At 37.3% G+C, this 27,561-nt stretch overlaps 1 protein-coding gene and 1 pseudogene across 1 annotated transcript in view; one reads left to right on the top strand and one right to left on the bottom strand.

Moving 5' to 3' along the window:
* The window catches only part of LOC125111096 (alpha-1,3-mannosyl-glycoprotein 4-beta-N-acetylglucosaminyltransferase C-like), a 65,671-nt gene that overhangs the window by 21,292 nt on the left and 16,818 nt on the right, over nucleotides 1-27,561 (bottom strand). Inside the window, exon 2 of the mRNA XM_047752917.1 lies at nucleotides 6,953-7,251. The gene's annotated coding sequence lies outside the window, so the exon portion shown is untranslated. The remainder of the gene's footprint in view (nucleotides 1-6,952; nucleotides 7,252-27,561) is intronic.
* Nucleotides 6,294-7,323, top strand: LOC125112178 (transmembrane and coiled-coil domain protein 3-like; annotated as a pseudogene).

A 27,561-nucleotide genomic window follows, 5' to 3' on the forward strand; every position in this document is an offset into this window, starting at 1 on the left:
TGGTAACCATAAGTTTACGTCCAAAGTCTGTGAGACTGTTTCTGTTCTGCAAATAAGTTCATTTCTGTCCTTTTTTAAGGTTCTACATATAAGTGATGTCGTATGATGTTTCTTTTTGTCGCTAACAATACTCCACTTAGTATGAAACTCCAGTAAGGAAATTATTAATAAGTATCTTCTTATTGCCATTTTATTAATTGCTTTTTGTTTTGTTGGCCTTTTTTCTTCCCTTCATTTCTTGTTCTTATCTCTTGTGATTTGATGACTATCTTTCATGTTGTGTTTGCATTGCTTTTTCTTATTTTTACTTCTGTATCTATTGTACATTTTTGGTTTGTGGTTACCATGAGGTTTTGATATAGGAGTCTATATATATACAAAATTGTTTAAAGTTACTGGTCTCCTAATTTCAAATATGTTTCCAATATCCCACATTTGTACTCTCCTCTTCTCACAGTTTCTGGTTTTGATACCATATTTTTGTGTGGATGATTTCCTACATCTACTATGCTCACTTTTACCAGAGAGACTTCTCATTTGTAAAGTTCTTGTTTCTAGTTGTGACTTTTTCTTTTCCACCTTGAAGTTCCTTTAGCATTTGTTGTAAAGCTGATTTGGTGGTGCTGAATTTCTTAGCTTTTGCTTATCCATAAAGCATTTGACTTCTCTGTCACATATGAATAGAGCCTTGCTGGGTAGAGTATTCATGGTTGTAGGTTTTTCCACTTTCATCTCTTCAGGTATATCATGTCACTCCCTTCTGGCCTGCAGAGTTTCTTCTGAAAAAGTAGCTGGTAATATTATGATGATACCCTTGTATGTTATTTGTTTGCTTTTCCCTAGCTGCTTTCAATATTCTTCTTCTTTAATTTGTTCAGTTTGATAAATATGTCTTTGGGTATTTCTCTTTCGGTTTATTCCATACTGGATTTGTGCTTCTGAATTGAAGTGAGTGATTTCTTTCGCATGTTAGAGAGCTTTTGGCTATTATCTCTTGAAATATTTTCTCTGGTCCTTTCTCAATCTCTTCTCTTTCTGGAACCCCTAAATTCTATGTTGATATGTTTAAAGTTGTTCCAGAGTTCTCTTCAACTGTACTCATTTCTTTCTATTCTTTTTTCCTTGTTCTATTTGCATCAGTGATTTCCAAGTCTTTCTTCCATCTCACTTATTTGTTCTTCTGCCTCATGTATTCTGCTATTGATTCCTTCTAGTGAATTTTTTTTCTTTTCTTGTGTTTGTGTGCTTGTGTGTTTGTTTGTTTTTTAGGGCCACATCCATGGCATGTGGAAGTTCCCAGTCAAATCGGAGCTAAAGCTGCCAGCCTTATGCCACAGCCATAGCCATAGCCACAAGGGATCTGAGCTGCATCTGTAACCAACACCACAGCTCAGGGCAATGCCAGATCCCCAACCCAGAGATCAAACACACATCCTCATGGATACTATTTTGATTTGTTTCTGCTGCACCACAATGGGAACTCTGATTATTTCATTTCAGTTATTGTGTTGTTCATCTCTGTTCTTTAAATCTCCTATTTCTTGTTAAACTTTTCTTGTACTTTCTTAATCTTTGCCTCTAGTGTTTTTCCAAGATCTTGGATCATCTTTACTATCATTATTCTAAAGTTTTTTACATGTAGGTTGCTTATCACCCCTTCACATAGCTCTTTTTAGGCTGTTTTGTCTTTTCCTTCATCTAGAGTGTATTTCTTTACCTTTTCCCTTTGTCTAGCTCTCTGCTTTTGCAGTCTCCTTTCTGCAGGCCTCAAGGTAGTAACCTCTTTTGCTTCTGGTATCTTCTCCTTTGTGAATGATGTTGACTCAGAGGCTTGTGGTAGGCTTTGTGATGAGAGGCACAGGTGTCTGCCCACTGGTGGATGGAGCTGAGTTTTGTTGCTCTGGTGGGTAGGACCATGTCACTGGTTGTGATTAGAGGTGGCTGTGTGCCAGGGAGGACTTTAGGAAGCTTATCTGCTAATGGGTGGAGCTATGTTCCCATCTTGTTTGGCCTAGGGCTTCTCAGCACTGGTGGGTGGGGACAGATTTTTCCAAAATGGTGGCCTCCAGGGGAGTTCATTCTAGTGATTATTCCCTGGGACCTCTGCCTCCAATGTCCTGTCCCCACAGTGAGCCACAGCCAACTCTTGTTTTCCAAGGAAACACTCCTAGACCCACAGGTAGCACAAGCCCATATTCTTACGTGATCCCTGCTTGCCCTTGGACCCAGCGCACATGGAACCTTCTGTGCACCCTGCAAGAGTGTAGTCTTTGTTTCCCAGTCCTGTGGAGCTCCTGTACTCAAGTTCCACTGGATTTCAATGCCAAATGCTCTTGGGGCTCCTTTTCCCAGTGCCAGAGACCCAGGCTGGGGAAAACTGATGTGGGGTTCAGAACTCTCACTCTTGTGGAAGAACCTCTGTTGTATAGTCATTTTCCAGTCTGTAGGTCACTCGCCCAGCAGGTATGAATTCCTTATAGCATGAAAGATCCCCTCCTACCATCTCATTGTGGCTTCTTTTTTGTCTTTGGTTGTAGGATATATTTTATGGTAGCTCCCAGCCTATTTGGTCAATGCTTGTTTAGCAGTTAGTTGATTTTTGTGGTTTTGTGAGAGAATGTGATCTCAAGTCCTTATACTCCACCGTCTTATCTGGAACTCCTGCAATTTTTTTAAATTGATACAAACGAACTTATATACAAAACATAAATAGAACCATAAATATAGAAAGCAAACTTATGGTTACCAAAATGGAAAAAGGGGGTGGAGGGATAAATTAGGAGTTGGAGATTAACATATACACACTATCATATGTAAAACTGATAACTGATAACCAATAAGGACCTACTGTGTAGCACAGTGAACTATACTCAATATTTTGTAATAACCTGTAATGGAAAAGAACCTGAAAAAGAATACACAAATAAAACTGAATCACTTTGCTACACACCTGAAACTAACATAACATTTCAAGTCAAACTCTTAATTAATTTTAAAAAACAAATAAAAATTTAAATAATTTTGAGTGCCTACTGTGACCCAGAGAGTTAAGAATCTGATTTTAGCCACTCAGGTCATTGTGGAGATGCAGGTTTGATCCCCTGCCTGGCAGAGTGGGTTAAAGAATCCAGTGCTGCCACAACTGCAGCATAGGTTGCAGCAGTGACTCAGATTCAATCCCTGGCCCAGGAACTTCCAGGTGCCACAGAAACAGCCATTAATTTTGTTTTATTTTTAAAAATAAAAATTGATTTCTAGTCTTATAGCATTGTAGTTGAAAGATGCTTGATATAATTTCAATTTTCTTAAATTTACTGAGACTTGTCAACAACAATGTGAGCTATCATGGAGTTTGTTCCATAAGAACTTGAAAGAAATGTGTATTCTGTTGCTTTTGGATTGAGTGATCTATATATATTTATTAAGCCATCTTGTCTAACACATAGTGTGAGGACAGTGTTTCCTTATTGATTTCATCTGGATGAAATAGCCATTGACGTAACTGCAGTGTTAAATTCCCCTACCTCTATTATTGTCAATTTTTCCCTTTATGTCTGTTACTATATGCTTTATGTATTTAGGTGCTTCTATTTGAGATGCATATATATTAAAATTGTTATGTCTTCCTCTTGTATTGATCCCTTTATCATTACACAATATCTTTCTTTGCCTCTTGCTACAGTCATTGTTTTAAAGTCTATTCTGTCTGCTATTACTAACCCAGCTTTCTTTGCATTTCCATTTGCATGGAATATTTTTTCCATTGCCTCACTTAAAGCCTATACATGTCTTTAGACCTGAAGTGAATATCTTGTAGGCAGCATATAATGGGTCTTCTTTTTTAATATATTCATCCACTTTATGTTTTTTATTGTTATTTACATTTAAAGTAGTTGTTGATAGATGTGTCCTCATTGTCATTTTATTGTTTTCTCAGCTTTTGCAGTTCTTTTTGTTCCATTCTTCTTCTTTTGCTCTCTTTCCTTGTGATTTAATGACTATCATTAGTGCTACATTTGGATATCTTTCTCTCTTTCTTTTGTATGTGTATATGTCTATTATAGATTTTTTGGTTTGCTTACCATTAGGTTTATGTATAACAACTTATACACATACATAATTAAGTTGATGATCACTCAAGTTCAAATGTATTCTAAAAGCCCTTCATGTTTAGTCCCACTTTTAATGTTTCTGACATCATATTTTACATATTTTTGTTTTGTAAATCCCTTATCTACTTATAGTGGACATATATTATTTTATTCTATTTTACTCAATGCAGGATCTGAGTTGTGTCTCTGACCTACACCACAGCTCATGTCAATGCTGGATCCTTAACCCACAGAGTGAGGCCAGGGATCGAATCTACACCCTCATGGTTACTAGTCAGATTCATTTCCACTGGGCCACAACTTGAATTCCCTCCTACCATTTCTTATATGTTTGTTTTTACCAATGAGATTTTCCCTTTTTTAAGTTCCATATTTCTAGTTGTGGCCTTTTATTTTCTACTTAGAGAAGTTTCTTTGCCACGTCTTATAAAACTAGCTTAATGGCTCTGAACTCTTAGCTTTTGCTTTTTGTGAAGCTCTTTATTTCTTAATCAAATCTGAAAAAAAGCATTGCTGGGTATTCTTGGTTGTAAGTTTTTTTCCTTTTAACACTTTAAATACATTGTGCCACTCCCTTCTGGCCTGCAAAGTTTCCACTAAGAAGTCAGTGATAGTCTCATGGGAGTCCCCTGGTACGTAATGAATGCTTTTCCCTTGTTGCTTTTACTATTCTCCATTTTTTTTTTTCATTTAAATTACATTGTGTCTTGCTGTGGATCTTTTGAGTTGAACTTGTTCAGGACTCTCTGTGTTTCTTAGACCCAGATATATTTTTTTCCTTTCTTATTTTAGAGAAGTTTTCAGTTATTATTTCTTCAAATAAGCTTTCTGTCCCTTTCTTTCTTTCTTTCTTCTCCTCTGGGACCCCTATAATGTGAATGTTAATATGCTTGATGTTTTTCCAGAGGTCTCTTAAACTGTTCTCATTTTTTTAATTCTTTTTTCTTTTTTCTCTTCAACTTGGGTAATTTCCACTAGTCTTTCAGTTGGCTGATCTGTTCCTCTACATCACATAATCTACTGTTGATTCTTTCTATTATAATTCTAATTTCAGTTATTGTATGCTTCAGGCCTGTTTGGTACTTCTTTGTATCTTTAACCCTTTGTTAAACTTCTCACCTGTGTTCATCCATTCTTCTCCTGATTTCATTGAGCATCTTTATGATCATTACTTTGAATTCTTTGTCAAGTAGATTGTTCACCTCTACTTCACTAAATCCATCTTCTGGTGTTTTGTCTTGTTCCTTCATTTGGAACACATTCCTTTGTTACCACATTTTGCCTAATTCTCTGTGTTTATTTGTATGTGTTTAGTAGGTTGATTACATTTTCTGATCTTGGAGAAGTGGCCTTAGGCAGGAAATTATCCTATTGGGACAAATAGCACACTCCCCTATGATCACCTGAACCATATACCTAGAGGTATCACCTTTTAGGGATGAGTGGGCCTTTCTGTTGCAGTGGAGCTAACTATTGTGGGCATGCTAGTAGGTGGGGCTAGTCTCTGGCTGTCAGAACCTGCTTTGTTGGAGGCTACTGGCCAGTGCTTGGTGAGGTTGTGTCTCAGGGCAACCAGCTTCAGGTAAAAAAGGCTAGGGCTGGTGCCAGCCTGCTAGTGGGTGATCCAGTAGCTTCAGAGTCCCAGGGCTGGAAGCAGGCCTGTGGAGTCCTAGGGTAGCAGGCAATGGGGCCTGGGCATCCAGGACTGATCCCAGCTCACTGGTGAGCAGGACAAAATATTTACATGACTGGCTACTCAGCTTGGGTGTGGGGGTGGGGCTCCAATGACTGGTGTCAATTGGCTGGTGAAAGGGGCCTTGTCCTGGCACTGATAGGCTAGAGTGAAGATGCCAACATGGTGCTTGCCAGCATCAGTGTCTTCATGGCAGAATGAGCTCTCCAAAGTAGTTGTTGTCAGTGTCCATGTGCTCAGAGGGAATCCCAGTTGCCCCCTGCCTTTCTTGGAGACTTTCTATAATAAGAAAGTAGGTCTGATCCATGTTCCTTTTAAATTACTGCCTCTGGGTGATGGTGCAGGGTGACCACATGGGTGTCACAGCAGCTGTGGCAGCCAGCAGCTGTGGAAGCCAGCTTTGCTCCCCAGGAAGAGCCCAAGCACCACCAGCAGCTCACAGTGTGGTGGTCCAGGGCCCTGGGGAAGTTAGCAGTGCAAGTGCCAAGATGCCAGGTAGCTACACAGCCCTCACTGTGGATCAGAACTACTCTGACCTGGGCTGGCACCCACCACTTCAATAGCCAGGTAGAACAACATAACATGAACACCCTAAGCCTACCCCTGAACATATGCCAAGGAGGGGTCAGACACCAACCTCAACTTAATTGTCCCAGATGTATCTTGGACTTTCACAAGGTCAAACTCAGTGCAGACAGCCTGAGGCAGAAAATTCTAAAGGTCACCAAGCAGATAAAAATAGAGCAAATGTCCTGTGAAGGGGATGTTGCAGAGTACATGAAAATAGTCAACAGCCCAGACAGGCAGCAGTAGGCTACATCAAATGGGTCTTTGAGAAAAATCGGAAGTTGGTGCACTCCATTGCCCAGCTACAGAAGTTGGAACAGTATCACAGAAAGTTCAGGGAACTCAAGCAGAACGGAGCCCCCAGAGCTCAGAGGATCTTTCCAGAGACAACCAGAAGGACACCCAGCCCTATCTGAAGGATGACGAGGCCAAGGCTCACACCACCCCCCACAGCCTGGAGGCCACTAAGTCGAGTATGCCAGGGGTGTCCCTCATCCTATCCATATTCGTCCTTGACAAGTCCAAAGAGTTTGCCAACTTGGTCTGGAATAAGTTTGGCAGAGCCAACAACATCGCTCACCTTGAAAGCTTGGAGAAATTCCAGCCAAATGCCAGTGCCAGGACATATGGAGGCAGTGCCACCATTGTGAACAAGTATGGCAGCAATGATGAGTGCTTGAGCAACATGTCAGGCTCAGGTGACAGCAAGGCACACAGTCGTTCACGGCCAGGAGAGTGGGTGCACTGGGCAGTCCAGGCAAGCTTACCACCATCCTGGAGGAGCTGAGGGAGATCGAGGACACCCAGGTACAGCTGGCTGAGGACACTGAGGTGCTGAAGATACAGTTCAAGAGGGAGTATGGCTTCATCTCACAGACCCTGCAGGAGGAGAGACACAGGCTAAAAGTGGCCTATATGGGGGGTGTCCTTCACTCTCTTGAGCCTAGATAATGTTTTCCATTAAATCTCTCTGTGTAGATATAAAAAAGGAAGACCTAGAAGATTTTCATGGAAACCATTGTCCACCCTCTCTTCCCACCAGCTCTCCTGTTATCTGAAGGCATAAAGATGTATAATAGTATACATTTTCTTCCAGAAAACATCAGATAATCTTGATTTAAATTAAGTGCAATATTTGGCAAGCAGCTGCTCTTAGGGAAATCTGAAAAAATGTGACATGGGCCATGGTTTGAGGGAATGAAGTAGTCGAGTATTTGGCACAAATCCAGTATGGGTCAGACTCACACAACTCAAGATTTCTTTCTTTTACTTTTTTTTAAATTTTACAACTCAGTGGTTTTAGTAAATTTACACTTATGCAACAGTCACTACTATGTTATTCCAGACTTGAGCTTTTTATAATAATAAACATCATTTCATGAAAATAAATAAATAAATTACTACCTCTGTGGTGGCTCTTGGAGCTTATGAGATTTTGCATCCACCCTTTAAAAACAGAGCTTCTCTTTCCTATAGCATTCCTGTTCTAGCCCTGCTGGCCTATGAAGCCAATTTTTCTAGAGGCTTATCTTCTTGATGCAGGAGCCCCTGGCTGGGGATCAGAACCATCACTTCTTGGAGTTCCCGTCGTGGCTCAGTGATTAAAGAATCTGACTAGGAACCATGAGGTTGCAGGTTCGATCCCTGGCCTTGCTCAGTGGGTTAGGGATCCGGTGTTGTGGTGAGCTGTGGTGTAGGTCACAGACGCGGCTCGGATCCCACGTTGCTGTGGCTCTGGTGTAGGCCGGCAGCTACAGCTCTGATTCAACCCCTAGCCTGGGAACCTCCATATGCCGCAGGAGCGGCCCAAGAAATGGCAAAAAAAGACAAAAAAAAAACAACAACTTCTTATGGAGGACCTCTGCAATTGTGATCATCCCATTTGTGGTTCCTCCATCTGAAGGTGTGGTTTTTCAATATACAGTGTCTCTGCCGTTCCTACTCATCTTGTGGTTCCTTCTTTATATCTTTAATTTTGGAAAATCTAATCTCATAGTCTTCGGGTCATTCTCATTAACAGTGGCTCTGTAAATAGTTATAATTTTGGTGTGTCTGTGAGAGGAGGTGAGTTCAGGGTCTTACTCTGCCATCTTGGCCACTACTTCTCTGACTGATGATATTTTCAGAGTTTTAACTAGTAGGTGTTCTCTGATCCCTGACATTGTTTGCAGCCCCCTATTTCTTAGAATGCTCTGATTTCATTTGCTTTGATGAGAAAGCAATCTTCTGATTCTCATAGTTTATTTCCTTTTTGGTCCCTTCCCCCTTCATTCTTCCCTTATATAATGATTTCCCTGGACTATAATCCTTATCCCTATGATTCTCTCACTGTAACACACTATAGGCTTCATCTCCCATCATTTCATAGCTAGCATTTCTTTTCCCATAACACTGTATTTCCACACACATATTTTGTCTTTACATGTGCCAGAATAAAGATAGGTCAGAAATAAATGAAAGAGAAAAAATGTGCAATAGAGAAAATTAACAAAGCAAAAAGTTGGTACTTCAGAAAAAGTAATAAAATTGATAAACCTCTGATTAAGAAAAAAAGAGCACAAACAAATCTCCACAAATATTAAGATACTAAGAAGATAATAAGCCATAAATCTGGCAATATTTTAGGTTAAACAAAATCTTTGAAAAACCACCTACAAAAATTAACACAAGAAGATACAGAAAATCTTATTAGTTCTGTATCTATTAAGAAATTTACATTATTAATTTCTACACAAAAAAGACAGATGCAGATAGCTTCATTAATGAATTCTTCTAAACATTTAAGGAAGAAATACAAATTCTCTCAAAAAGTAGAAAATACTTCTCAACTGATATTTATAAGACTAGCATAACCTTAATAACAAAATCTAACAAGGACAATATAAGAAAGGAGAATCGTGACTCAGTCTCTCACAAGAACATAGATATAAAAATCCTGGGCAAATATTAACAAATCAATTCCAGAAACATAAAATACATGATAAGCATAACACTTCATGACCAAATAATATATCTTCCAGGAATTATCATCCTGATGGATAAAGAAAAAACACTGGATAAAATTCAACACTCATCTATGGCTTAAAAAAAAAAAACCTTAGCGGAGTTCCCATCGTGGTGCAGTGGAAATGAATCCTACTAGGAACCATGAGGTTGTGGGTTTGACCCCTGGCCTTGCTCAGTGGGTTAAGGATCCAGCACTGCCCCGAACTGTAGTGTAGATCACAGACGTGGCTCAGAACCTGTGTTGCTGTGGCTGTGGTGTAGGCCAGCAGCTGTAGCTCAGATTTGACCCCTAGCCTGGGAACCTCCCTATGCCATATGTGCAGCCCTAAAAAGCAAAAAAAATAAAAATAAAAAATAAAATCTTAGCAAGTAGGAATAGTAGAAATATTTCCTCAATCTCTTTAGAATATTTACCACCTTCACCCCAAAATGCTTAATAGTAAATTATTATTTATGTATATTCATTTACTTTTAAAGTGTTCAAGGTAATGACTTGATATACATATATATTATGAAAGGATTCTCATCATCAAGTTAATTAACATTCATCACCTCACATATTTACTTTTCTTTTTGGTGAGAATACCAAAAAAGACTAAATTCTAATCTCTTAAAAAATTTTAATTATATAATACAGTCTTATCAACTGTAAAAACCACATTATAATTATACCTCAGACTTTATCCATTTAAACGAAAGTTTGTACTCTTTTACCAGCCTCACAATATTTCCTCCAGCCCCCATGCCTCTGTCAACCAACATGCTACTCTCTCTGAGTTCAACTTGTTTTCTACTCTACATGTAAGTGATACCGTGCAGTATTTGTCTTTCTCTTGCTTATTTGACTTAGCACAATGTCCTCCAGTTTCAACCATGTTGTAATTGGTAGAATTTTCTTCTGTTTTTTTAAGGCTGCATAATATTCAATTGTCTTTATAATGGTAAGAGTGTAGAAATAATCTTCTCTGACCGCAATGACATGAAACTAGAAATCACCCATAGGAAAAGAAATGAGAAAAAGCTGACTACATGGAAACAAAACAACATCCTCCTTAAACTTTTCCAAAAAGAAGGAGCACTCCCAAAGACATTCTATGAAGCCACATCACCCTAACAACAAAAACAAAGATACTACCAAAAAAGAAAATTATAGGCCAATATCTTTGATGAATATGGATGGAAAAATGCTCAAAAAAATTAGCAAACTCAATCCAACAACATATTAAAAATATCATACACCACAACCAAGTGGGATTCATCCCAAGTTCACAAGGATGGTTCAACATATGCAAATCAATGTCATACACCACAATGACAAAAGAAAAGTCAAAAACCACATGATCATCTCAATAGATACAGAAAAAGCATTTGATAAAATCCAACATCTATTCATGATAAAAAAAACTCTTACCAAAATGTGTATAGAGGGAATATACCTTAAGATAATACAAGCCATTTATGACAAAAAACCACATCAAATATAACACTCAATGGATAAAATGTGAAAGTCTGCCTGCTAAAATCTTGAACAGGACAAAGATGCCCATTCTCACCACTTTTATTCAACATAGTATTGGAAGTCCCAGCCACAGCAATCAGACAAACAAAAGAAATAAAATGGATCCAAACTGGAAGAAAAGAGGTAAAATTGTCATTCTCAGCAGATGATATGATACTATACAGAAAACCCATGCAAACTATTGCCTTTGGAATGGATAAGCAGTGAGTCCCAGACTTCAGACAATACTACAAAGCCACAGTAATCAAGACAGTGTGGTACTGGTACAAAAATCAATATACAGAAAAATGGAACAGAATAGAGAACCCAGAAATAAATCCAGACATCTATGATCAATTTTTGACAAAAGAGCTAAGAATATAAAATGGGAAAAATACAGTCTCTTCAGCAAGTGGTGCTGGGAAAACTGGGCAGCCACATGTAAATCAATAAAACTAAAATATACCCTCACACCATGCACAAAAATAAACTAAAAATGGTTTAAAGACTTAAACGTAAGACAAGACACCATCAAACTCCTAGAAGAGAACATAGGCAAAACATTCTCTGATATCAACCATACAAATGTTTTCTTAAGTTAGACTCCCAAGGCAACAGAAATAAAAGCAAAAATAAACCAATGGGACCAATCAAAATGACAAGCTTTTGCACAGCAAAGGAAAACATAAAAAAAAAAAAAGACAACTTACAGAATGGGAAAAATAGTTTCAAATGATGCAACTGACAAGGGCTTAACCTCTGAATATACAAACAACTTATATAACTCAACAGCAAAAAAAACAAAAACCCAATTGAAAAATGGGCAGAAGACCTGTATAGACATTTCTCCAAAAGAGACATATGGATGGCCAAGAGACACATGAAAAAATGTACAATATCACTAATTATTAGAGAAATGCAAATCAAAACTACAATGAGGTAGTTTGGTCAGAATAGCCATCACTCACACTGGTCAGAATGGCCATTATTAACAAGTCAACAAATAACAAATGCCTGAGAGGGTGTGGAGAAAAGGGTATCCTCCTATACTGTTGGTGGGAATGTAAATTGGTATAACTACTGTGAAAAACAGTATGGAGGTACCTCAGAAAACTAAATATAGAAATATCATATAACCCAGAAATCCCACTCCTGGGCATATATCCAGACAAAACTTTTATTGAAAAAGATACATGCACCCCTATGTTTATTTCAGCACTATTCACAATATCCAAGACATGGAAACAACCTAAATGTCCATCACACAAAAAAATGGATTAAGAAGATGTGGTATATCTATGCAATGGAATACTACTCAGCCATAAAAAAGCACAAAAGAATGCCATTTGCAGCAACATGGATGGAATGAGAGACTCTCATACTAAGTGAAGTAAGTCAGAAAAAGAAATACAAATACCATATGATATCTCTGATATCTAGAATCTAATATACAGCATAAATGAACCTTTCCACAGAAAAAAAAACTCATAGAATTGGAGAAGAAACTTGTGGTTGCCAAAGGGGAAGGGAAGGGAATGGGATGGGCTGAGAATCTGGAGTTAATAGATGCAAACTATTGCATTTGGAATGGATAATCAATGACATCCTGCTGTATAGCACAGGGAATTATATCTAGTTACTTATGATGGAACATGATGGAGGATAATGAGAGAAAAAGAATGAATGTATATGGGTGACTGGGTCACTTTGCTGTACAGTAGAAATTAAAAGAACACTGTAAACCAGCTATAATGAAAAAATAAAAATCTTTAAAAAAAAAAACAAAAAAGGAGTTCCTGTCATGGCACAGTGGTTAACAAATCTGACTAGGAACCATAAAGTTGCGGGTTTGATCCCTGGCCTTGCTCAGTGGCGTTGCTGTGAGTGTGGTGTAGGTCACAGATGCGCCTTGGATCCCGTGTTGCTCTGGCTCTGGCATAGGCCAGCAGCAATAGCTCCAATTAGACCCCTAGCTGCAGAAGCATCCCTAGGAAAGACAAAAAGACAAAAAAAAAAGACAAAAAACAAACAAAAAGTCCCTCTCTTCTCTGCACCTATTCAAATCTCATCTATATTTCAAGGGAAGTGGAATGTGGCTGTTTTAAACCCCATAGTTTAGAAAGTAACTGAATTAAGCTGACAGGTGTTCAAATTATTACTTCAACCTAGAGATCCTCACGGAGTTTCTGAAGGAGGGATACAGGGAGATAGTGGAGTTTCTATTACTCCTATTCCACACCCCTAATACCTGGGTCTGTTAGTTACCACAAAATAGCCATCAAAACTCCAGTTCTCTCCTCTGTCCATTGCTGCTCTTGCTTTCCCCTCAAATTTCCCTTCTTCATCTATTCCTATCAATGTTCACCATTGAAAGTTATATCATTACCCTGTTTCCCTTTCTTGGCTGGGCAATTCAAAGAATGTAAATTGTCTTCCCTTAAGGAAAATAAAAAAGCAAATAAATAATTTTTATGTTCATATGGAAAATTCTCTCTGGGTCTTCACCTCCCTTCTCTGAGAACATGTGCAGTGACTCTGGGGTGTTCCACAGAGATAAGACCTAAACATCGACTTTTATTCCTTTATTTTCCTACTTAATGATTGAAAATTAGCTATGCTATCAGGTTCTTATACTCACCAAAAGAAGTTTATGTTTATCATTGGGCATTTTCTTATGGAGGAAGAAGCACAAGAAGGCTAATGACACAACTACTATATCTCCAAAGTTAGTCCTGCACAATGCCAAGGATCAAGTCAGAACTGCACAGAAATGTGAACAGTATATAAACCCTGTGTTTCCTACTCAGAAAGGTACACAGATGACTTTTTCTTAGCTTTTTTCTTCTCTTCTTATTTCTGCCTCATTTCCCCCCTCTAAATTGACATCCTTCATTCCAATTTTGTCAATCTAAGAATGAAAGAGTCCAAAGGGCTTGATTTTACTCACTCTCTACATTCTATACTTTCGGCGTTGGTTTCCAGCTGCATTATCTTCTGCTTATTTACAACAAGAAGTTAACTAATGCTGACTGTTTCATCCACTGACCCAGGGATACATCTTAAGAAATGTGGGGAAAGAAAATGGACATGGTCATGCTATTAAAAACCCTCTTGGGATGAGATCCAACAGAGATCATGTGCACCAAAGAGAGAAACCAAAGAAGAAGGCCAAACATTCTGTTCTCCCAAATCCTCAATTTCAAACTAAAGTTCTCTCTTGGGTTTTGCTAATTGTCCCTGTCTCCCAGTCATTATGCTGCCTGATTCCTCAAGGTCCACCTCAATGTCTCCTTCCAAACTCACATTTGGTCATGGAGGTAGGGTTTTTAATAGAGGCGTGTACCTCAGGATCAAGTAAAGATATTAGGATACAGGTGCTTCTTACCATGTATCACATTCCCGCTGGGGCAACTGATGTAGGAAGAAAAATTGAAAGTAAACAGAAGTTTCTAACTATGTGAAAACCCTCACTATATTTGGAGCCATAAGTCCATGGAGTAATTTTGTCTGACTGGTTGCTCTCAGATCACACACAAAAACAGAATTTGAAGTTTCTCAGGAAGCAAGTATTTTGCTGAAACTAAGAAAACAACTCTAGTGTTTGTAGGGCTGGGCTCTGACTATACAGAATAGGATGAATACTGAATAGCTCCTACAAGATAGCCAAACCTGACCCTTCCCAGGAGACACCCCCTGACAACCATTGTTCTCTATGAATGAGAAGCATGTAGCTCACCATGCTCACCATCACAGATTTGTTTGAAGATTAAGGTTAATTTCAAGTAGTGAGAAAGTGTTGAAACCAGCTTTCTAGTTATGGCAGAGACATACGTCTCTCCAAATATTTAATTTGTTCTCCTCTATTTCCCAGCCCCCTTGCAGTTAGGTGAGCTCACAATACTAACTCTAGCCAATGAGAAATGAGTAGAAGGCATGTGTGGCATTTCTGAGGTCAGACTGAAAAACCTATGAGACATTCTCCACATTCTCTCTTCCTTTTTTCTGGTGACTGAGTTGGCAACGTATTCCAAATTGCATAGCTCTGAGGGTGTTGGAGTACCTGTCAGCCTGGTTTCTGAGTGGCCATATGGAACAATGGCCAACACTTCTTCCCCAAACTCGGATGAGACATGTAATATAAGGTGATAATAAATTTTCAGCATCTTAAACCACTGAGATTTGGAACTATTTGTTATCATAGCACAATATAGCCTATTCTAAATTAGCCCAACAACTTGGAAAGAATTTAGAGTATAATTGTATCACTTTGAACCAAGTTAGCAGTAGGTTTTGAATAATACTTGAACAACTTCGGAGGCCTGCTTGCAAAATTATAAATGTACAAGTTGGTGATGAGTCTTTCTTCCATTTTCCAAATAAGATCAGGATCTACTGCTAGGTAAGTCCCTTAGTTACCATAAATTGGTCATTAACCCTTCAATTGTTTCCTAGCCCATGTGCTGTACTGTTTTAATCAGGAAATTTCCCTATTCTTATCTCTTCCTCTCTAGTTTTATCACTGACATCTTAGGTTTTTTTCCTCTGGCCTTGTGGACTTTTATTTTATATACGTATTAAAGACTTAAGGAAACCCTTATGCAGGTTCTGGGGCTCTTTGTTCTACATAGTTCCTTCCTTTCTGGAACTATATTTCTGTGGTCTAGAAATTGCCTGAAAGCAGAAATCTGGGACAACTATAGGACTTACTTCATATGCTTCCCTTCTATCCTAGGTTACTTGTTGTCTGATATCTGAAAACACTTTTTCTTATGTTTTATCTAATTTTGTAGTTGTTTATAAGAGGAAGTTAACTCTGGTTCTAAGCACTTCATCATGACCAGAGACATAAATTCTAAATTCAGAGTTCCCTTGTGGCACAACATGTTAAGGATCTCACATTGTCACTGCAGAGGTTTTTGTTCCTGCTGTGGTGTGGGTTCTATTCCTGGCCAAGGAACTTCCATTTGCTATGGGTGCAGCCAAAAAACAAAAGAAAAGTAATCCTAAATTTAACTTTTAAATATAAAGAATTAAGCCTACAATTATAAATAAATTTTACTTTGTGATAGTGTTCTTCCATTAAATCTGTATGTATAAAACTATAGCATTATGTCACAATAGCACATGGCTTTTATAAGACAGAAATAATTAAGCATCTTCTTCCTCTCCCTTTTCTCCTTTTCTTTCCCATACCCTTTCCTCCTTTTGCTTCTTAATCTTTATTAAAAATTCTCCTCACCCTCTTCCTTCTCTGTCAACCAAAATAGTTCTTAAACAGTTTATATCAAAGTTAAAATAATCATAAAATTTCTAATATAAAAAGTTACTTTAAAAATGAGTGTTGTAATTTGGTTTGAAACTCCACATTTTCTTTTCTACATGATTTAGGAGACAAATGCATTAAAAAATAATTATTTCTCTATATTTTTGGACACACAATGTAAAAAGATATAATTCTGTGGTATTGATGACAGAAAGGAGTTGGAATTAAATGTATAGGAGGAGGAGTTTTACATATTATTGAGTTAAGTAGGTGTACATTTAGAGTGCTATAACTTTAAGATGTTAAATAAATCCCCAAGGTAACCACAAAGAATATAACTATTGAATATAACACAAAAGGAAGTGAGAAGATAATTTAAATGTTTCACTGTGAAAATTCAACTAAACACAAAAGTAGACAGTATTGCAGTATAAAACACCTGTTACAGCATTTAGAAAACAAACAGAAAAATGACAGAAGTAAGTTCCTGCTTGCCAGTAGTTACTTTAAATATAAATGTATTAACCTCTCCAATCAAAAGACAGAGATTGGCAGAGTGGATTTAAAAATATGACCCAACTATACACTGTTCACATGAGATTCACTTTACCCAAATACCCAAATGATTGAAAGTGAAAGACTAGAAAAACATATTCCATGCAAGTAGAACCAAAAGAGAGTTGGGATTGTTTTAATATCAGACAAATAGACTTTAAATCAAAAACATTTTACAATAAAGGACATTTTATGTTAGACAATAAAAAAATTATCAAGAAAATTAAAAAATTATAAACACTTATACATCACATGACAGACTTCCAAATATATAGAAAAAAAATTGTCAGCACTGAAGGGATAAATAGTTACACAGTAATATTTGAAGATTTCAAAACCCTACTCTCTGCAATGTGCAGAACAACCAGACAGAAAATAAGTAAGGAAATGATGGCTTAAACAACACAATAAGCCAACTAGATCTAACAGGCATATCTAGAACAATTTACTCAACAAGAGGATATACATCCTTCTTAAGTACATATGGGACATTATCCAGGATGGATCATATGTTAAGCCACAAATTAGGTTTCAATACTTTAAAAAGATATATATCATACAAAATATCTTATCTGACCCCAACAGGATGAAGTTAGAAATCAATTACAGAAGGAAAACTAGAAAATTCACAAAATTGTGGAATTAATACACTTTTAAACAAGCATTGAATCAAAGAAGAAATCACAAGGAAAATCATAAAATACTTACAGATGACTTTTACTGAAAACATACCAAGACATAAGGGATACAGCAAAAAGCATTGCTGAATGGGAAGTTCAAGCTATAAATGCTTACACTAAAAAGGAAGAAAGATCTCAAATCAACAACTTAATTTTACAACTTAAGAAACTAGAGGAGTTCCCGTCGTGGCGCAGTGGTTAACGAATCCGACTAGGAACCATGAGGTTGCGGGTTCGGTCCCTGCCCTTGCTCAGTGGGTTAACTATCCGGCGTTGCCATGACCTGTGGTGTAGGTTGCAGACGTGGCTCGGATCCCGAGTTGCTGTGGCTCTGTTGTAGGCCGGCGGCTACAGCTCCGATTTAACCCCTAGCCTGGGAACCTCCATATGCCGCGGGAGCGGCCCAAGAAATAGCAACAACAACAATAACAACAACAAAGACAAAAAAAAAGAAAGAAACTAGAAAAAGAACAAATTAAACTCAAAGCTAGCAGAAAGAAGGAAATAATAAAGATTAGAGCAGAGATAAATGAAATAGAGAATAGAAAAACAATGTGAAAATCTGTCATACCAAAAATGTGTTCTTCAAAAAGATCAATAAAATCAACAAACTTTTAGCTGGTTGACTAAAAAAAGAAATATAAATCAAGTTACTAAAATCAGAAATGAAAATGGGATATTACTACTGGTTCTACAGAAAAGAAAAGGATTTGAGAGTACTACAAACAATTGTACAGCAGTACACTGGATAACTTAAATGAAAGAGATACATTCCTGGAAAGAAACAAACAAACAAAAATCTACCCAGACTTAATCATGAATAAGTAAAAAATGTGAATACACCTATAATTAGTAAGGAGACTGAATCAGTAATCAAAAATCTCCTGACAAAGAAAACCCCTGGACCTAATGGCTTCACTGGCGAATTCTAACAAACATTTAAAGAAGGACTAGCACTAATCCTTCTCAAGTTCTTTTGAAAGATTGAAGAGAAAGGACCACTTCCTGACACATTGTATTAGGCCAGCACTGCCCTGAAACCAAACTTAGATAGACACTATAAGAAAACTACAGTCCAATATGCCATATGAACTTTGATATAAAAATTCTCAACAAAATATTAGCAAACTGAATGTAGCAGCATATCAAAATGATTATATGCCATGACCAAGTATTTATTCCTGGAATGCAAAGATGTTTCAATATATGAAAATTGATCAGTGTAGTATTCAACATTAAGAGTGAAGGAAAAAATATGAACATCTCAATTGACACAGAAAAAGCATTTGACAAAATTCAATAACATTTCATGATAAAAACACACAACAAGCTATGGAAGAAAACAACCTCAACACAACAAAAGCCATATGTGAAAAACCCATACCAAAATCATACTAAATGGTGAAAGACTGAAAGGTTTTCCTCTAAGATCAGGAACAAGGCTAGAATGCCCACATTTCTATCCAACATAGTATTGGGTGCTCTAGAAGAGCTTTTAGGAAGGGTAAAAAAAGACATCCGAATTGGAAAGGAAGAAGTAAGATTATCTGTTTGCACGTGATATAATTTTATATGTAGAAAACCTTAAAGATTCTACTCCAAAAAAATTTGAATAAATTCAGCAAATTAGCAGGATACAGAACAAACATGCAAAACTTAGTTGCATTTCTATACACTAACAATAAGCAATCTATAAAAGAAATTAAGAAAACATTTCCATCATTAAAGCCCCAAAACCATTAAACTCTTAGAAAAAACATGGGGGTAAGCTCGTTGATATTGGTATGGCGATGATGTTTTCAAATTGACATCAAAGTTACAGGCAACAGGATTTCCTGTAATGGCACAGCAGAAATGAATCTGACTAGGATTCGTGAGGATGCAGATTCAATCCCTGGCCTTGCTCAGTGAGTTAAGGGTCCAGCATTGCCATGAACTGTGGTACAGGTCGCAGACGCTGCTTGGACCGGCATTGCTGTGGTGTAGTCAAGCAGCTACAGCTCCAATTTGACCCCTAGCCTGGGAACCTCCATATGCCAAGGGTGTGGCCTTAAAAAGGCAAAAAAAAAAAAAGCACAGGGGAGTTCCTGTCATGGCTCAGTGGTTAACGAATCCGACTAGGAACCATGAGGTTGCAGGTTTGATCCCTGGCCTTGCTCAGTGGGTTAAGGATCCAGCGTTGCTGTGAGCTGTGGTGTAGGTTGCAGGCACAGCTCGGATCCCATGTTGCTGTGGCCCTGGCATAGGCTGGCAGTTACAGCTCCAATTAAACCCCTAGCCTGGGAACCTCCATATGCTGAGAGAGTGGCCCTAGAAAAAGCAAAAATGACCAAAAAAAAATTTTGAAGCAGCAAACATAACAATCAACAAAATGAAAAGGCAACCTATGGAACAGGAGAAAATATTTGAAAATTATATATCCTCAAGGAGTTAATATCCAAAATATAAGAGGGGCTCATAAAACTCAATAGCAAAATAATAATAATAATAATTAGTAATCCTATTTTAAAATGGGCAAAGGATCTGAATTTTCAAAAAAAAAGACACACAAATGGCCAACAGAAATATGAAAAGATATTCAACATCACTAGCCACTTGGGAAATGCAAATAAAAACCACAATAATATTATCACCTCACACCTATTATAATGTCTATTATCAAAAAGTCAAAAGATGGGTTCCCATTGTGGCTCAGTGGTTAACGAACCCAACTAGGAACATTGAGGTTGTGGGTTCAATCCCTGGCCTCACTTAGCGGGTTAACTATCTGGTGTTGTAAGCTGTGGTGTAGGTGGCAGACACGGTTCAGATCTGGCATTGCTGTGGCTGTGGCATAGGCCCTAAAAAAGACAAAAAGACAAAAAAAAAGTCAAAAGATAATAAATGTTGCAAGGATTTGGATGAAAGGGAAACCTGGTACACTGCTGATGGGAATGTAAATTAGTACAGCGATTATAGCAATTAGTATGGGGGTTCCCCCCAAAATTAAAAATAGAGTTATAATATGATGTAGCAATTCCATTCTGGGTATATATCCAAAGGAAATAAAATCACTAGCTCAAAGAGATATTTGCACTGCTTTGTTAATTGTGGCATTATTTACAGAGGCCAAGATACAGAAACTATCTGTTTGTTAACAGAGGAATAAAGGAAAAAAATTAAATATATACATGTATGTGTGTGCATATATATATATATATATATGTATAATGAACTATTATTCAGCCTTTAGGTGGAAATCCTGTCATTTGCTACAATATGGAGGACATATGGCTAAGTGAAATAAGCTATACACAGAAAGACAATATTACATAATCTCACTTGTATATGGAGACTTTTTAAAAAGGTGGAAATCATAGTAACAGAGTGGAGAATGATGATTACCAGAAGCTAGGGAGTGAGGGAAAAAATGGGGATATATTTATTGTCAATGGATACAAATTTTCAGTTACAAGATGATTCAGTTCCAGAGACCTAATGTATAACATGGTGTCTGTAGTTAATACTAATGTACTGTGTACTTGAAATTTGATTAAGAGAATAAATCTGAAGTGTTCACCACACACACACAAACACACAGGATAAGTAAGGGAGGTGATGTATATGCAAATTAGTTTGAGAACAGTAACCATTTCACAATGTATACATGATGTAAGCATCATGCTGTACTCTCTCTTGATAGTTTTTTACCTCCTCTCATTTTTCATTCAATTCATACAATTTCATTCAATTCAAAAGTAAGTAAATAAAAAAGAAAACAATTCCATTTATGATAACATCAAAAAGAATAAAGTAGCTAGGAATTATACAAAGAGGTAAAAAACTTGAACAATTAAAACTAAAAAACATTAAAAGAAATTAAAGATGTCATAAACAGAAAAACATCCAATGTTCATGGATTGGAAGATTTAATATTTTTATGATGTCAATACTAAAAGCAATCTATAAATTCAATGCAATGCCTATTAAAATTCCAATGATTTTTTTCAGAAATATAAAAGCTTAATACTGAAATTTTTATGTAATCTGTAGGAATCCCAATTAACCAAAATAATCTTGAAAAGAAAGAATAAAGTGTGAAGACTCACACTTACTGATTCTGATGGTTAATTTTATCTGTCAATTTGATTGGGTTCAGAGATGCCCAAATAGCTAGTAAAACATTACATATGGTGTGTCTGTGAGGGTGTTTTCTGAAAGAGCTTAATATTTGATTCAATAGACTCAGTGAAGATATCCACCCTCCCCAATGTGGGTGAGATTTATCCAATCCATTGAGGGCCTAAATAGAATAAAAGGCAAAAGAAGAGTGAATTCCCTTTCTCTTCCTCAGCTGGCATATCCATCTTTTCCTCGCCTTGGCCATTAGAGCTTCTGGTTCTCAAGACTTAGGACTTAAACTGAATTACCCTGACTTTCCTGGTTCTCCAGTTTACAGATAGAAAATTTGGGGGTTCTTCAATTTCCATAACCACATGAGCCAATTCCTATAATAAATCTCCCCTTACGCCTATCTACCTCTATCTATCTATCTATCTATCTATCTATCTATCTATCTATCTATCTATCTCCTATAGGCTGTTTATCTGGAGAATGTTGACAAATACACTAATTTTCAAACTTACTACAAAGATAGAGTAATCAAAACAATGTGGTTTTGGCATAAAGACAAAGAGAACAATGGGATAGAATAGAAAGCCCACAAATAAGCCCTTGCATATATGGTCAAATAATTTTTGACAAGGGAGTTCAGACCATTCAGTTGAGAAAGGTCAGTCTTTTCAACAAATGGTCCTGGGAAAACCAGATAACCATAAGCAAAAGAATGAAGTTTAGGAGTTCCCGTGGTGGTGCAGTGGTTAACGAATCCGACTAGGAACCATGAGGTTGCGGGTTCGGTCCCTGCCGTTGCTCAGTGGGTTAACGATCCGGCGTTGCCGTGAGCTGTGGTGTAGGTTGCAGATGCGGCTCGGATTCCACGTTGCTGTGGCTCTGGCGTAGGCCAGTGGCTACAGCTCCGTTTCAACCCCTAGCCTGGGAACCTCCATATGCCGCGGGAGCAGCCCAAGAAATAGCAAAAAGACCAAAAAAAAAAAAAAGAATGACGTTTAACCCCATACCTTATGTTCAATTAACTCAAAAGGGATTAAGGATCTACATGTAAGAGCTAAAATTATAAAACTCTTAGGTGAAAACAATGATTTCTCAGAAATTACAACAAAGGCACAGCCAATAAGTGAGACAATAGGCAAATTGGGCTTCATAAAAATTTTTAAACTCTTTACATTAAGAGACACTACTGACAGAGTAAAATGGGAACCCAGAGAATGAGATAAAAATATTTGCAAATCATATATCTAATAAAGCATTCATATCCAGAATACAGAGAACACCAAAACTCAACAATAAAAAACAATCTGATTTTTTTAATGTGCAAGGAACTTGAATTTATCCAAGGAAGATATATAAATGGCCAACAGGCACATGAAAAGATGTATACAATCAGTAATGATTAGAATGCAAATCAAAACCCAGTGAGATTCCATCTCATACCCATTATTTGAATACTTAAAAAGTATATATAATAGGTGTTGGCAAGGATGTGGAGAAATTGGAACTGTTGCACACGTTGTATAGCCCCTGTGGAAAAGTCTGGTGGTTCCTCAAAAAATTTAAAATAGAATTACTGTATGATTCATCAATTCCACTTCTGGGTAAATATCCAAAAGAAACTGAAAGCAGATTCTCAAGGAGACATCTGTATACCCATGTTAGCAAGATTATTCACAAGCTAAAAGGGGAAACAGCCCAAGTGTACATTGATGGATAAATGACTAAATAAAATGTGGTCTATACATACAATGGAATATTATTCAGCCTTAAAAAGGAAGTAAATTCTGACACATGCTACAACATGAATGAACCTTAAGGACAATATGCTAAATGAAATAAGCCAGTCATACAAAGAGAAATATTATATTATTCCACTTATATGAAGTATATAGAATAGCCAAATTCAGAGATAGAAAGTAGAATGATGGTTGCCAGGGGTTTATGAGGAGAAGGGAATGGAGAGGTTTTGTTTAATTGGTAGAGAGTTTAAATGTTTTTTTTTATGTACAGTTCTATGGATGTTAATGTATGCATAGACTCATGTAATTACCACTACAATCAGCAAACAGAATAGCCCCTCCCCCTTCTAAAACTTCTTTGAGTTATCCCTTTATAATCACACCCTCTCCCACTCCTAACCCCTGACACTATACTATCTGTTCTCTACCACAATCGTTTTAGTCTTTTGAGCATTCCGTAGAAATGTAATCATATAGTACCTAACCTTTTGAGACCAACTTCTTTCATTCAGCATAATGCCTCTGAGATTCATTCAAGGTTTTGCATCGAAAAACAAATAAACAAGTTTGTTCCTTTTTATCAATGAGTAAGATTCTATTATTTTATAGGTTATCACAGTTTGTTTCTCCACTAACCTATTAGAGGTCATTTGGGATGTTTCCAATTTTTGTAAATTATGAATAGGTCTGCTAGAAACATTCATATACAGCCTTTTATGTGAATGTGAGCTTTAACATTCCTGAGTAAATACCCAGGAGTGTGATTTCTGGATAATATAGTAAGTGTATGTTTAAGTTCATAAGAAACAGGTAAATTGATGCTAAACTGTACCACAATTGCTAGCAATGTATGAGAGTTCCAGTCACTCTGCATCCTTGTCAATATTTGGTGTTATCCGTATTTTAAATTTTAGCCATTCTAATAGTTGTATAATTGTATTTCATTGTGACTTTTCTTTAACAGTATTTTGCACATCTTTTCATGTGCTTGTCTGCCATCTGTATATTCTTTTCACAGTTGTTGATGTTGTTGTTGTTTTGGGTCCATGGCATACAGAAGTTCTCCAGCCAGGGACCAAACCTGCACCACAGCTGTGATCCAAGCCACAGCAGTGACAATGCCAGATCCTTAACCCGCTGAGCTACCAGGGAACTTCTCTTTTTGTTGAAGTGTCTCTATTGCCCATTTTAGAAAATTGGGTTGTCTTGAGAATTCTTTAAAGGAGTTTTTTCAAGCCTTCATCAGATATGTGATTTGCAAATATTTTCTCCCACTCTATAGCTTGTGTTATTATTCTTTTAAAAGTATCTTTTGCAGAGAAAAATTTTGCATCTTGATGAAGACGAATTTATCAATTTTTTGTTTTAGATATGTGGTTTTGGTGTCAGGTTTAAGAAGTCTTTGCCTAACTCCAGGTCTTAGGTTTTCTCCCATGTTTTATTCTGAATAGTTTATAGTTTCACATTTTATGCTTATGCATGATAATTTTTGAGTTAATTTTTATATAAGGTATGAGATTTTTATGGAGAAATCCATCCATTAGTCCTAGGAAGAATACAAAGTCAGAAGACAAGTTCCCATATACCACAGGTGCAGCCCTAAAAAGCAAAAAAAAAAAAAAAAAAAGTTAGATGAATCCAAATACTTTTTTGGCTAATGCCAAAGGATGGAAATTCATTCAAAGCTCAGGTCTACAAAGATGGCCCAGAATGCTGGTGATCTGTTTAAGTTGTTGGCCATCCTGTTGAGTGATCCTGCTGAAGCTGTAGCAATCTTAAAAATCCGACTTGTTTCTCTTGTTCACAAAGTGTACTGCCATCCCGCCCCCAGGGGGAGTCAGTGACTTGCTGAATTCACACTGCAATTTGGTTTCAGGCATAAGAGAGCTAAGAAAATGCTTGGGATTCTTCAGTTACAAATAGAAACAACCAACACAAAAGTAGCTTAAAACCTCAGGGGTGTTTCATGAAAACAAGAAAAGGGATGTGCCTGCATTTCAAGATTTTAGTAGAGACATAGAAAACCTAGTCTTAGAAATCTAGGAAATACTGCCCCCATCTCATGCACTGTTTCTTAGGAGAATTTGCTTCATTTTTTCTTGCCAGACAAGCTTTCTTTGATACTATTCAAACCTTATCCACTTAACAAGAGCAATCCCTTAGAGTGAGATATAACCAGTAATACTTAAGATGTCAGGATCAGTTTTACTTCAAGTTTAAAAAACACCTCCTGGTATGTAATTTATTTATCTAGAATTCTGATAACAAGGCAGGATAGGAAGGCTGCTTTTGACTTGCATAGAACATTAAGTTGATATGTGAGGTAAAGTAGAAGGTTTGGGTCTTTTAGGTAATAATGTGGTTGTGGGTTTTGAGCCAGAAGAGTTTGTGTCAAGGGAAATGTAGCCTGCATTTCAAAGTGCTCCTACATGCACAGCTGGAGTTGCCCACACTTACTGTATGGAAGATAGGCCCCATGACTTTGTCCTCAAAGCCGTATTATGTAGCTCAGTTTATCTCAGCAAATGGACGATTTACAGATACAAATGCAGCTCTTTTGGCATTGCATAGAGCTTCTATGTTACCCAGAAAAAAGAAAGAGAGCAAGAATTCCCTAATGGAGGATACAGTATAAAGGTCTCTAAGGTTTTATTTGAATGTGTCTCGCAAAGTTGACTGGGTCATTAAGTGTGTGTGAGCCTCTGAGGCTGAGGAATGTTGTGTCCACCACCACCCCCTGCCCCCAACTAGTTCTAGACTGACCTTCAGACATGATGCTTGAGCAAACCTCTTCAATGAACAATTCTTCTTAGTGGTGCATTTCATATTAAACCATGGCCATGCCACTTGTAAATTAGCAATCTGATTCTGAAAGTTGGTAGGGCTAATAACAATTTACAAAAGCCAAATAGGGCACCAACTTAGACTGATACCCATCCTAAACAGAGCATATTAAGAGAACATAGGTTAGAGGAGAAGAACAAAGAGCTTATTCACTCTGAGAGTGGCCAGAGAGAGAGCAAGAGAACCAAGGAAGTAAAGTATCATGGAGAAGATGGTTTCAAAGAGGATATCCATAGAAATAAAAGAAGAGAACTCAGAAAATGTATTAGGATGTTACTAGCAACCCCAAAGTGTAACTCTTCAATGAATCCACAGGTTTTGAGGCCAGAGTTTGAAGACAAGAAATGATGGGATGTTGAAGAAATAAAGACCATGGATAAAAAACATTCTAGCTAGTCATGAATGGTAGATAGAGGGAGCAGTGTTTGCCACAGATATTTTCAAGACAGAATAGACTTGTGCATGACTGGACACTAGAGAAAGAAGCTTATAAATAGAAAATCATTTCTATCATTCCTAATGTGTTTAGTTTTGCAGAGTTAATTTTCAAGTTTTATTAATCTCCAAAATGTTGATCCTATAAGGAAGCTACACTGCCCACATGTGGTACAGGCTGGCCAGGAATTTCATTCTATACTAAGAGTCAGTAAACCTACTGTAAATAGTTAAATATTTTACATTTTTACTTTTTATTTTTGACTGCACCCATGGCATGCAAAAATTCCCAGGCCAGAGATCAAATCCGTGCCACAGCAGTGACAATGCTAGATAAGAATATGATAATATAAAAAAATAAAGCCTACTTGGCGCTTCCCTCAACTGACTAAAAGCAGCAACTTCTAGAAAATAAGGCTACCTTAAATTTTTCTTCAGGGTAGATCTACTCTCAGAAGGATAATGCAAATAATCTATCCCATATCCTTTATTTAAGGGAGTTTAATGGAACTGAAAGAGACAGAAAGACCACTTATACAAAGATAGAAAAGTATTATCACACATTTTTTCTTTCTGTCTTTTCTAGGGCCGCACCTGTGGCATATGGAGGTTCCCAGGCTAGGGATCCAATAGGAGCTGTTGCCGCCGGCCTAGACACGATCCGTAGCCACATCTGCGACCTACACTACAGCTCATGGCAATGCCGGGACCTTAACCCACTGAGCGAGGCCAGGGATCAAACCTTTCTTTTCCTCCCCTTCACCTGTTAAGATGGTATATAAACTCCACATCCTAATCACCTTTTTGAATAACTCATCACCATAGCCTTCTATGTGTATATATGTTGCACATGTAAGTAACCGGGTTTATTTGTTTGTTTTTTCTTGTTAATCTGTCTTTTGACAGTTTAATTTGCAGGGCTCCTAAGATACAAAACCTGAGGGTAAAGGAAAAGTATTTTTCTCACCCACAAGGTCATATAGCTATTAAGAGGAGTAACATATTTAAATCTAGATATATACTTGTAGTATCTGAGCTCCTTGTTACTATGCTACT

This window comes from Phacochoerus africanus, chromosome 11, assembly GCF_016906955.1.
Source record: "Phacochoerus africanus isolate WHEZ1 chromosome 11, ROS_Pafr_v1, whole genome shotgun sequence".
In the NCBI taxonomy this organism is placed as follows: Eukaryota; Metazoa; Chordata; class Mammalia; order Artiodactyla; family Suidae; genus Phacochoerus; species Phacochoerus africanus.